The sequence below is a fragment of the Episyrphus balteatus genome, chromosome 4 (genome assembly GCF_945859705.1).
Source record: "Episyrphus balteatus chromosome 4, idEpiBalt1.1, whole genome shotgun sequence".
Classification (NCBI taxonomy): Eukaryota; Metazoa; Arthropoda; class Insecta; order Diptera; family Syrphidae; genus Episyrphus; species Episyrphus balteatus.
The window spans coordinates 68,771,608-68,782,735 of NC_079137.1; positions in this window are offsets into that span (position 1 = coordinate 68,771,608).

Sequence of the window (11,128 nt, forward strand, 5' to 3'; positions counted from 1 at the left end):
CGTATAAAAGTGAGTTGACCATTCTTTAATCAATTACTGATGTTAATTTTATAGACAACATCATTTTTAAGGGATGTTATGGCTTTTTGCTCAATAAAAATTTCTTATGTAGATCATAAAACCCTTATGTTCTACTATTTCTTGCCCCTAAGTTATGTTAAACTTAGAAGAATTTATGACACGAGTTAAAGTTCGTGCAAACGATTATGTAGAACTTTAGGGTTTATGTTTCACAACAAAATCAATTCTTGAAAAATAATTGAAACAAACAAGTAATCAATCTCACAAAGTATTCATGTTAACTTATTGATCCGGGTAATAGCCGTTTCGGCACAACTAAGCTTTAGTTATTTACGGACTTATGATTTCCTTAAAATTTGTTCACAAAAGCTTACCAAACTGCAGATTTTAAGTTATTTATTGAGTCTACAAAATTAGCTAGCCTTAAGCTATTCAGCATTCAAAACAGGAACGTATACAAAAAAAAAAAAAACAGTTTTATCCAATACTTTAATGAATTTTTACATATATCTTTACTTTATTTGCAATGTTGGCAATATGAATAGAAATTCAAAATGTTGTGGTTGCCAATAGTTACACGAGACAGTCTTTCATAATTAATTTTTTATAGATAACTTTTTAAACTGCTGTTTCATAAACAAATGAAATAGGTATGCAAATTTCGAGAATACACTTTCTTGTCATTTTAATCCATTGAATGAAAATCTCAGAAAATTCGCTGTTGTTGCACTTTCATAAGCACCATTAGAACTAAAGATTTTGGCTCCGCGAAATTAGGCCCCTGGAAATAAGGCCCCAAAAGAAAAAATGAAATAAGGCCCCAAATTGGGGTATTTTTTCATAATGAAAATATGCCCGAAATGAAAAAATGCCCCAAAAATAAATGAAATAAAGTCCCAACTTGTTTTGAACTTTTTTAGAAAAATAAAATAAGACCCCAATTTTTCTTTTTCATAATTAATTTATTTTTGGTAATGAAATATCACCCCAAACCAACATAGTCTAAGAGCCAACGTCATAATGAATCAAGTCATCTAAAGAAAGTCGTGAGGCATATCATTAGAAAGGGCCTGGGGAGTGAAGCACGAATCGTGAAGTCTGGCAGCATTTTGATGTGACCAACATGTGTTAAATTCGACCCAAAGGTGTGACAAAAATGAAAGAAGTCAAGTCATCTAAAGAATGTTGTGACGTATATCAGAAGAAAGCCCTTGAAGAGCTAGACAAGAATCATTAAGTCTGGCAGCATTTTGGTGTGTCCAACATGAGTTAAATTCGACCCAAAGTGTAAAAAAAAAAGAAAAAAGTCAACCTTGGGTAATTTTGTAAATTTAATTCCTAACCGAAAGTAATTTGCATAATATTTTTTTTTGTGAAATTTGTCACATAATATTCCCAAAAGTGTCAGCGCAAAAAGTCAGGCCAAATTTCTTTGACAAACACCCCGGTAGGCAACTTTAAATGTCGATATTTCGAAATTTTCGAAAAAAATCCTGTTTCTGTTTCTTGTTTAAGAAAACCAGTCATGTGAAAAATGTTGTGATGCATATCCAGAGAAAGGTCTTGATGTGTAGTATAAGAATAAATTTGTCTGGCAGCTTTTAGTGTGACCAACATGGATTTAATTCGATCCTAAGCGTGAAAAACAGAAAAAAATCAACTCGTTTGAATAACTTTGTAAAATTAATTCCTAACCGAAAGGAATTTGTTCAATTTATTTTTTGACAAAATTTGTTACACAATACTCCCAAAAGTATTTGCGAAAAGAGTCAGTCTAAAATTCTTTGACAAACACCCTGGTAAAGAACTTTAAATGTCGAAAAATTCAAAATTTTCGAAAAAAATTTGTTTTTGTTCCTTTTTTTTTTAGTTAAGTCATCTAAAGAAAGTTGTGAGGCACATAAATAGAAAGGTCTTGAGAAGTAAGACAAGAAAAAATTGGTCTGGCTGCATTTTGGTGTGACCAACATTGATTTATTACGGTCTGAATGTGTGCCAAAAATATGAGAAAAAATATTTTTATTCATTATACAGTGCGATTTAGGAGAAATGGGTCAAAAAGCTAGAGTGTGTAGGTTACGTTGAGACAAGAAAAAAATCGTATGGGAGGGGAGGGTCTATTTCCCCCGTTTAGCCAGGAGCGGAAATTTTCTAAAAAATTGACTTTATTTGGGAAAAAAATAAAATAAAATCAACGGTTTCACCTGCAATAACGTGTTGTACCTTTTTGCAAAGCCGAAAACATTGTTTTTTTATATATTTTTTAAATAAAGCTGTTTTTGAAATAGTTTTTGATAAAATAATTTTCAAAGTCAAAATTTAAAAAAAAAAAATGAAAAAAAATATTGAACTAATTTTTTTTCAAAATTTTTTGTAAATAAGTACTAAATTAGCTTTCAAAATTTAATGGTCTTATTGTTTTTAAACAAAAACAGAAAACGGGAAGTAAAAATGTCGCACCGTTTTCGAGAAATTAAAAAAAAAACCAAACCTACTTAAAAAAAAAAACCTTTTTGTTTTATGAAACATTAACCTTCCATTATTCTTTAACATTCAGATAATATGAAGACAATAAAATGGTACAGTATTGGACTAACCCTTAATTAATGCTATTTTTCATTCAAAAGGTATCTAGGAAAAAATATTTCTCTGATAATCAGGAAATATGATTTTAAGGCCCATTTGCTGAAACGAGTCTTAAATATTTATGTGAAACATAAACCCTTAAGTTCTACATTACGGTTTGCACGAACTTCAAACTGTGTCATAAATTCCTCTAAGTTTAACATAACTTAGGGGGAAGAAATAGTAGAACTTAAGCTGTTATGTTCTACCTAGGCACTTTTATTTTATGAAATAAGCAAGAATGTCGCTCAAAAATTGATGTCGGTAGTACAAAGGACATGAATTATTATCAATTTAATAAAAATAAACTTACATTCATTAACTTAAACCATCCACAGATGGTACAATTTACACCACAGTTTTTTGTATGAGGCACTATTTTGCTGTCATACACTCCGTTTCAACTGAATAAGCACACAAATTTTCAAAGGTATTTTGTCCATTTTTTCCTAAGATTAAGCTTTCATGTAACATTTGATGATGTTTATCGTTAGCTTGTGATGTTGAGAAACCAAATCAGAAAGAATAATTCTCAAAGTGCCGCTATTTTTTTTCGTGTTCTCTTACAAAGCGTCCCATATGGAAAAATGCAGTTTTTTTTTGCGTCAACTGAATAGACACACGGTCTTTAAAGGTCAATATCTTCGTTATTTGTGAGAGTTTTGAGGTGATTGGCATACCAAATGAAAGGTTGAAATGTTCTTATTGAGATTTTGTTATTTAATTAAAATTAAAAAAAAAAGTAGTAGATTAAAAGCTTTGAATACTGTCGACAGAGCTAAAATTAATTTGTTAACGGAACAAGTACTGACCGGGTCTGCTATAGCTACCAAAATTGATCGGAGTTTTAGTGTGTTGCCTATTCGTACCTCAAAAATAAAAGTTCGTACAGGAAAAATATGAATTAAGGTAAAAAACGGCAAAAATAGCAGTTAATCGACGAGAAATTTTGAGATCTGCCTCCAATTCATTTGACTCTGGGGCAAAAATCAAACAAAAAGCTGGTGTTTCTGCAATTGTTTCAACACTCCGCAGAGTAATTAACAGCACGGATCATTTTAACCCATTAAAAGTCTAAAAGAAACCAACTTTAAACAAGCAACAAAAAGGTATTCGTTTAGAATTTTCTAGACTCCATATGAGCTGGAAAAATGAGTGACGCAAAGTGGTTTTTTTCATTTGAAAAAGGTCAATTTTGATGGCCCCGATGACTTCAATTATGAATCCATCAAAATTGACCTTTTTCAAATGAAAAAAACCACTTTGCGTCACTCATTTTTCCAGCTCATATGGAGTCTAGAAAATTCTAAACGAATACCTTTTTGTTGCTTGTTTAAAGTTGGTTTCTTTTAGACTTTTAATGGGTTAAAATGATCCGTGCTGTTAATTACTCTGCGGAGTGTTGAAACAATTGCAGAAACACCAGCTTTTTGTTTGATTTTTGCCCCAGAGTCAAATGAATTGGAGGCAGATCTCAAAATTTCTCGTCGATTAACTGCTATTTTTGCCGTTTTTTACCTTAATTCATATTTTTCCTGTACGAACTTTTATTTTTGAGGTACGAATAGGCAACACACTAAAACTCCGATCAATTTTGGTAGCTATAGCAGACCCGGTCAGTACTTGTTCCGTTAACAAATTAATTTTAGCTCTGTCGACAGTATTCAAAGCTTTTAATCTACTACTTTTTTTTTTAATTTTAATTAAATAACAAAATCTCAATAAGAACATTTCAACCTTTCATTTGGTATGCCAATCACCTCAAAACTCTCACAAATAACGAAGATATTGACCTTTAAAGACCGTGTGTCTATTCAGTTGACGCAAAAAAAAACTGCATTTTTCCATATGGGACGCTTTGTAAGAGAACACGAAAAAAAATAGCGGCACTTTGAGAATTATTCTTTCTGATTTGGTTTCTCAACATCACAAGCTAACGATAAACATCATCAAATGTTACATGAAAGCTTAATCTTAGGAAAAAATGGACAAAATACCTTTGAAAATTTGTGTGCTTATTCAGTTGAAACGGAGTGTATTTCATTGACTAATTTTGACACACCAGCACATTTACACACACACACGAATAATTTTTGTTTAACCAATTAACACTTATTTTTGGCTCAAATATACTTTTTTACACTTTTGTTCCGCAAGATAAAGACACAAACTTGAAAATTTAACGATATTGTTGTATATTAATTGCTAAATTGCTCAAAATCTATTTAAATTATTTGACGTTTCTATTGATTTGACTTTTGAATTTGAAGTTCTCAGCGATTTATATCATGAAAGTAAATCATTGCTAGGTTAAACATAAATATTTTTTAGCAACTTAGAATAAACTAAGTAAAACACAAGAGTTATGTTCGACCTAGCTAAGATGAGAATTTATGACTAGTATGAGCAAATGGGCCTAAGAGTCCTTTTACTATTATCAACTACTTGCTTACATATTTTGTTTATGCCTTCGGTTTTTAATTTTTTGTAAGGAAACATTTGTACTCATTGACAAATTTTTGTTTTTTTATAAGAAAGTATTAGACCAGGGTCGATAATTTTTGAAACCAAAAAAAATCATAGTAGAATGAAACCTATTGGAAAAGGAGGTGAATATGATAAGAATAAAAGGAAAAATAAATTACGGGCGAGCCGAGTTCGGGAAGTGGGTGGGTTGAGTTTTTAATGGTAAAAAATGGTATATCTCGATTTCCGGCAAAACTACAAATCCTATAGAAAAAAGTTGTATGACAAAGTTGTAGGTAATAAAAAGATCTACAACTTTTGTATCAACAATTTTTTCACATAACCTCAAAATTTATGTGAAAAATTCAAAAAACCGAGTTTTTGGTTTTTTATTTTTATCTTTTTCAAAAACAAAAATTTTTCTACGAAATTTGGTGACAACTTACCTTATTATGTCGAAAATACACTGTAATTTATTTGATTTAAAATATTAATTTGTTCACCTTATTTTTACTTAATACCAAAAAAAACACCCTAATTTTCAATCGAAAATTCACGTGTCAAAATATCAGCTTTTTTCAAAAAGTCGGTGGGCATTTCGTTCGTTAAAATGTCTATTTTCTGATGGTGTAAAAAAAATTTTACATTAGTATACTATAGAACATGTTCTAGTAAAATTCAAAAAATGAAAAAAGCTTGAATTCAAAAAAAATTTTTATCATTGTTTACAATTTTGGCCTATTTATTCAAATTTACACTTTAATTACTCAAAAAACGTAAGATTAATCAATGTTACATGAAATCTTACATTTTTTGAGTAATTAAAGTGTAAATTTGAATAAATAGGCCAAAATTGTAAACAATGATAAAAATTTTTTTTTGAATTCAAGCTTTTTTCATTTTTTGAATTTTACTAGAACATGTTCTATAGTATACTAATGTAAAATTTTTTTTACACCATCAGAAAATAGACATTTTAACGAACGAAATGCCCACCGACTTTTTGAAAAAAGCTGATATTTTGACACGTGAATTTTCGATTGAAAATTAGAGTGTTTTTTTGGTATTAAGTAAAAATAAGGTGAACAAATTAATATTTTAAATCAAATAAATTACAGTGTATTTGGGACATAATAAGGTAAGTTTTCACCAAATTTCGTGGAAAAATTTTTGTTTTTGAAAAAGATAAAAATAAAAAACCAAAAACTCGGTTTTTTGAATTTTTCACATAAATTTTGAGGTTATGTGAAAAAATTGTTGATACAAAAGTTGTAGATCTTTTTATTACCTACAACTTTGTCGTACAAGTTTTTTCTATATGATTTGTAGTTTTGCCGGAAATCGAGATATACCATTTTTTACCATTAAAAATTCAACCCACCCACTTCCCGAACTCGGCTCGCCCGTAATTTATTTTTCCTTTCATTCTTGTCATATTCCCCTCCTTTTCCAATGGGTTTCATCCTACTATGATTTTTTTGTATTTTTTAATGATTTTGAAGGCATCGGCACTGGTCTATATTCTTACACCTTTCGTAAAAAAATATTTTAATTTGTTTTTCTCCGTTTTTACTTTTGAATTTCCGTTTACTGTTCGGGTATTGGTACATCTAGGTCCTCTACCTAGCTAAGTTTTTGATTTTTTATTTTTTGTCACAATAAATATTTGACTAACTGTATAAAAGTTATTTTCTAATAATAGGTCATCATAACAACAAAACTAACAGTAAAATACCTACGTCACAAACAAATAATAATATAAATTATCATTACTCTTCCTTACTCCTCTTGTTTGTTATTTTATATGTACATTTTAGCTTTCAGCATGTGTTCTTGTTTTTGTTTTAGTTTGGTAATCTCTAACAAAAACAACAACAACAACAAAAATATTTAAATGAATCGATAATGCTGTGGAGCTGTATGGATGATTGTGGTTTGTGGATAACCCCAAAAAAAAGTCTATAAAGACTACATAATTTTATTAAAACGCAAAAAGAAAAAAACTATTAAATAGAGAAATAAATATGAAAATAAGAGTTAAAACAATTTCTTCGGTATGAACTTGCATTTTTAAACAGAGAGAAGGGGCAAAGTAGTGTTCCTTTTTCTTTGAGTTACAAATGACCGATAATGTGGTGATTATTGTCATAAGTACATGAGTACCTAAAAATACATGTAGAAACACAAAAACGGATGATTTTCTGAAGGAGAAAAAAAAAAAGAAAGTTGACAAACTTACCCCATAAGCCAGTCGACAGTGTCGCGTAAATATTCCGGTATACGCTCCAGCTTGACAGAGATGTCAGATTCGAATCAAACAGAACAAGAAAAATCCTTTAATTTATTTCCCTTTTTCACTCGAAAAATCACTCTAATCACAAAAATTGAGCTAAGAACTTAAAATCTTTTCCAAATTCTCTTTTTTTTTTCTTTCAAGAATCGAATGACGATGTCTGTGTTGACAAATCTTATAAGTTTTCCCGTGAAAATTCAATACACTTGTTTTTTTTTTTTTTGAAAACCAGCAAAAAAAAATTATGTGACAAGCTGGATTAACTGAAAACAATAACAAAAAACAATAAGAAAATAAAAACTAGTTATCTCTTTCTAATGCACAGTTGCGAGCGCAGCTGATTAGAAGTAAAAACAACAACAAACAAAAGTTTATTTCTTTAGGGGAGAACGAAATGAGAAATGAAATACAGTTTCCCACTGCCACCGGTGAAAGGAAAAAATGAGTAAACAATAATTTCTTTTGTTTTAATTTATCTTTTATCTTTTTTTGGCAGATAATAAACAAGGTAAAGTCAATTTTTCTATTTAAAAACACTGCATTATCATTTTATCTCAAATTCCACTCATTTCATTGATTTGCATAATTTTCTTTGAAAACAAAAAAAAAACAATAGACAAGGAAAACACTATTCTTACAAGTTTTCTTTTTTTTGCATGCAACTTGTTTACTCCCTCTATTACATAGGTTTTTATTTCATTTGAACTTTTGTTTATGAATCTACCACTCACACTCACTTTGACAGATAGAGGGAACAGAGTTAAAATGAGAAAACAATAAAGAGGGTCAAGGAAAGGAGATAAAAAAGAAAATTCACTTTTTCAATCGATTTGATATGAAAGAAATTTTTTTTTGTTTTTCTTTTTATTTAATCAACTATTCAATTTAACTTTTCATATTCTTCAATATCTGACATTGAAGATTAATCGTTTAGTAACATACAATTTCAATTTGGTAAAAATTTTATTACACAATTTGAGAATTTTTTTCTCTAACTTGAAGTACAACTGCACCTGAGTCCAGATTGATCCCGTTTTCGTTTTGTACAGACTTTCATTTATGGTGCAGAGGGAGAAAAACACAAAAAAAAAAAAAGAACATGACCTGATATGAAAGAGAAGGTAGATTTTGTTTGATAGAGTTGTCTTGTTTATACCTTATTGGAAATTTGAGGAATGATGTGAAATTGGAATTTTGTAGTTGGATGGAACTATTTTACCGACACAAGGAAAATATAGTTCTGTTCATCTACTAGAAAATTCGAACGAATTTATACCACAAATATGACTGTGTCCCCTAGAGTCAACAACAAATGTATTCGACTTTTTCTTGTATTGAGATATTAAAAGCTGAAACACAATCACGCTTTGCCGTCGATTTTGACAACTGCGAAAAGTTCAACTATAGGAAATCTGTGTATCCTCACACAATGACGCTTTTCTTACGTACGCTTTTTTTGACAAACGTAAGGAAACGTATGAAAGCGAGCAAAAGTTCAACCAGACTGAACTTTTGCTCGCTTTCTGACATTTAACAGACATAGTTACAGTCACCCACATTATTATTGCGCCAAATGTGAATAAAAAAAATAAATTATTGCAATACTATGTGTGTTTTTTAATTTCTCTATATAGTTTTTGCACAAAAAAACCACATCGAGATATTTTAAATCAAAACAATTTACGTATTAAAAACAAAACAAAAAATTAATGATGTCTTAGACTGAGTTTTATTGTTAAAAACAATATATTTTGATTGGTTTTGTTTTTATAACTATAGGATTAAAGAATAAACAAATTTCTATGCATTTTTTAAACATATTAATACCCTTTTTCATTTTTCCACAATTAAATCAAGATAAAGACTTGGCCCAATAATTTTGTGAGTGACTGTGCGCCAGTTGTACAAACGTGGTTCAGCCTCGGATCAGGAATTTAACTCGCCGATTTCGGCGGATTAGCAGTGGATCAACTTTGGTTCAAGGATGGATTTAGCTACTTCAACCTATATGGACCTAGAACCAGTGCTAGAATACCACAGTATTTAGAAGATAAAAGTTGCTGAACCACGGATTAAATATTTGTACAACTGGCCCTGTGTTTTTTTTTTATTTGACAGCAGATTTTATGTTGCAATCAGCTGTTCAAAGTCAAAGTGACAGAAACGCGCTTTGAGGATTTCTCAACGTAACGCAACGAAGCGACGCCCTAAAGCGTGATTGTGTTTCAGCTTTAAAACAAAAACTTTCCTAAGCACTTTGTTCCGTTTTAATTAAAAAAAAAAATCTTCTGGTTTTTAAACTGTCTGTATTTTTCTTTGCTACCCAACGCCGTTCCGGAAATATTTAACAATTCATTTTGGAATAGAGTTCTTTTGAAAGTTATGTCATGAAACGTAACGTAAAGTTTTCCAAATTGCATGAATGTATAACTCTGAAACAAGTTGACTTTGAATTAATTCAACCGCACTCAACGAAAGAGGTTGACAAATTGAGATAAACTGCGTTTTTAAATTCTAAAGCCTGGTACGCTACTGATGCGAAACGAAATTTTCCATATAAAATTTCGTTAACGAAATCCTGAACGGAAAATTTCGTTTTGCTTTTCGTTTTTCAGTACGCCGCTCTAGCGAAAAATTGGAGAGTTTTCACTCATGTCACTTATTTTTTACTGTCCTGTGCATTTTTCTTGACTCCAAAGAGCAGTGTTGACGGTTTTTTCACTTTTAATTAATTTATTTTCTTGATTTTAAATTAATTTTGATTTTTTTTATTTTGACTTTGACAGAATACTCTATGATAATTTTTCGTTAGCATTTTCGTTGTCATTGCATCAGCAGCATACTAGGCTTAACGAAAAAATATCATCGAGTATTCTGTCAAAATTAACGCAGCTGAAGCGAAACGAAATTTTCCATACAAAAATAGCATAAGGAAATCTTGAACGAAAAATTTCGTTTTGCTTTCGTTTTTTAATACTCAGCTCTAAAAATTGGAGAATTTTCACTCATTTGTCACTAACTTTTTATTGCCTGTGCATTTTTCTTGACTCCAAAAGAGCAGTGTGACGGTTTTTTCACTTTTAATTCATTTATTTCTTGTTTTTAAAATTATTTTCTTTAGAACAGCAAAACGAAATTTTTCGTTCAAGATTTTGTTATGCTATTTTTGTATGGGCCTGGCTACACAGCGTTGTGCGTTTTTCGTCAGTAATTTAAAACAATTAAGAACTACGGTAGCTGACATTGGTCGCCAAATTGTCATGTTTTGACAATATTACCTTTTTATGTATACTGTGACCTTAGAGGATATAATTTAAGGAGTGCTTGTTCCTATACCTAATACATTGTAACGCCATATGCATGGATAGGGGTCGCTGCCTTCGTTTTTCAGTGCGAGTCCGGTTCCGCAGCTGTAAATAAACACGCTTGTTGATGACAGCCATCAAATAAAAATTAAATGGAGGCATGCACGCATCGAAAAACTTAAAGAAACTAGAGCCCTCTATAAAAGCTTCACGGAACTAACAGCACAAGCACTCCATATATTAGGGGTATTCACGATCCGGTGTAGCAAAAAGGTGTAAAAATGCAAAATTTTGTTTTCTACTACTACAACTACAATAGACAAATTTTGCACCATTGTATTTTATTTTTGCAATAGGGTTGGGGTATAGCAGAAGTGTAAAAGTGTAAAAAAATTTTAGTCTGTATATTTGGTTGTTT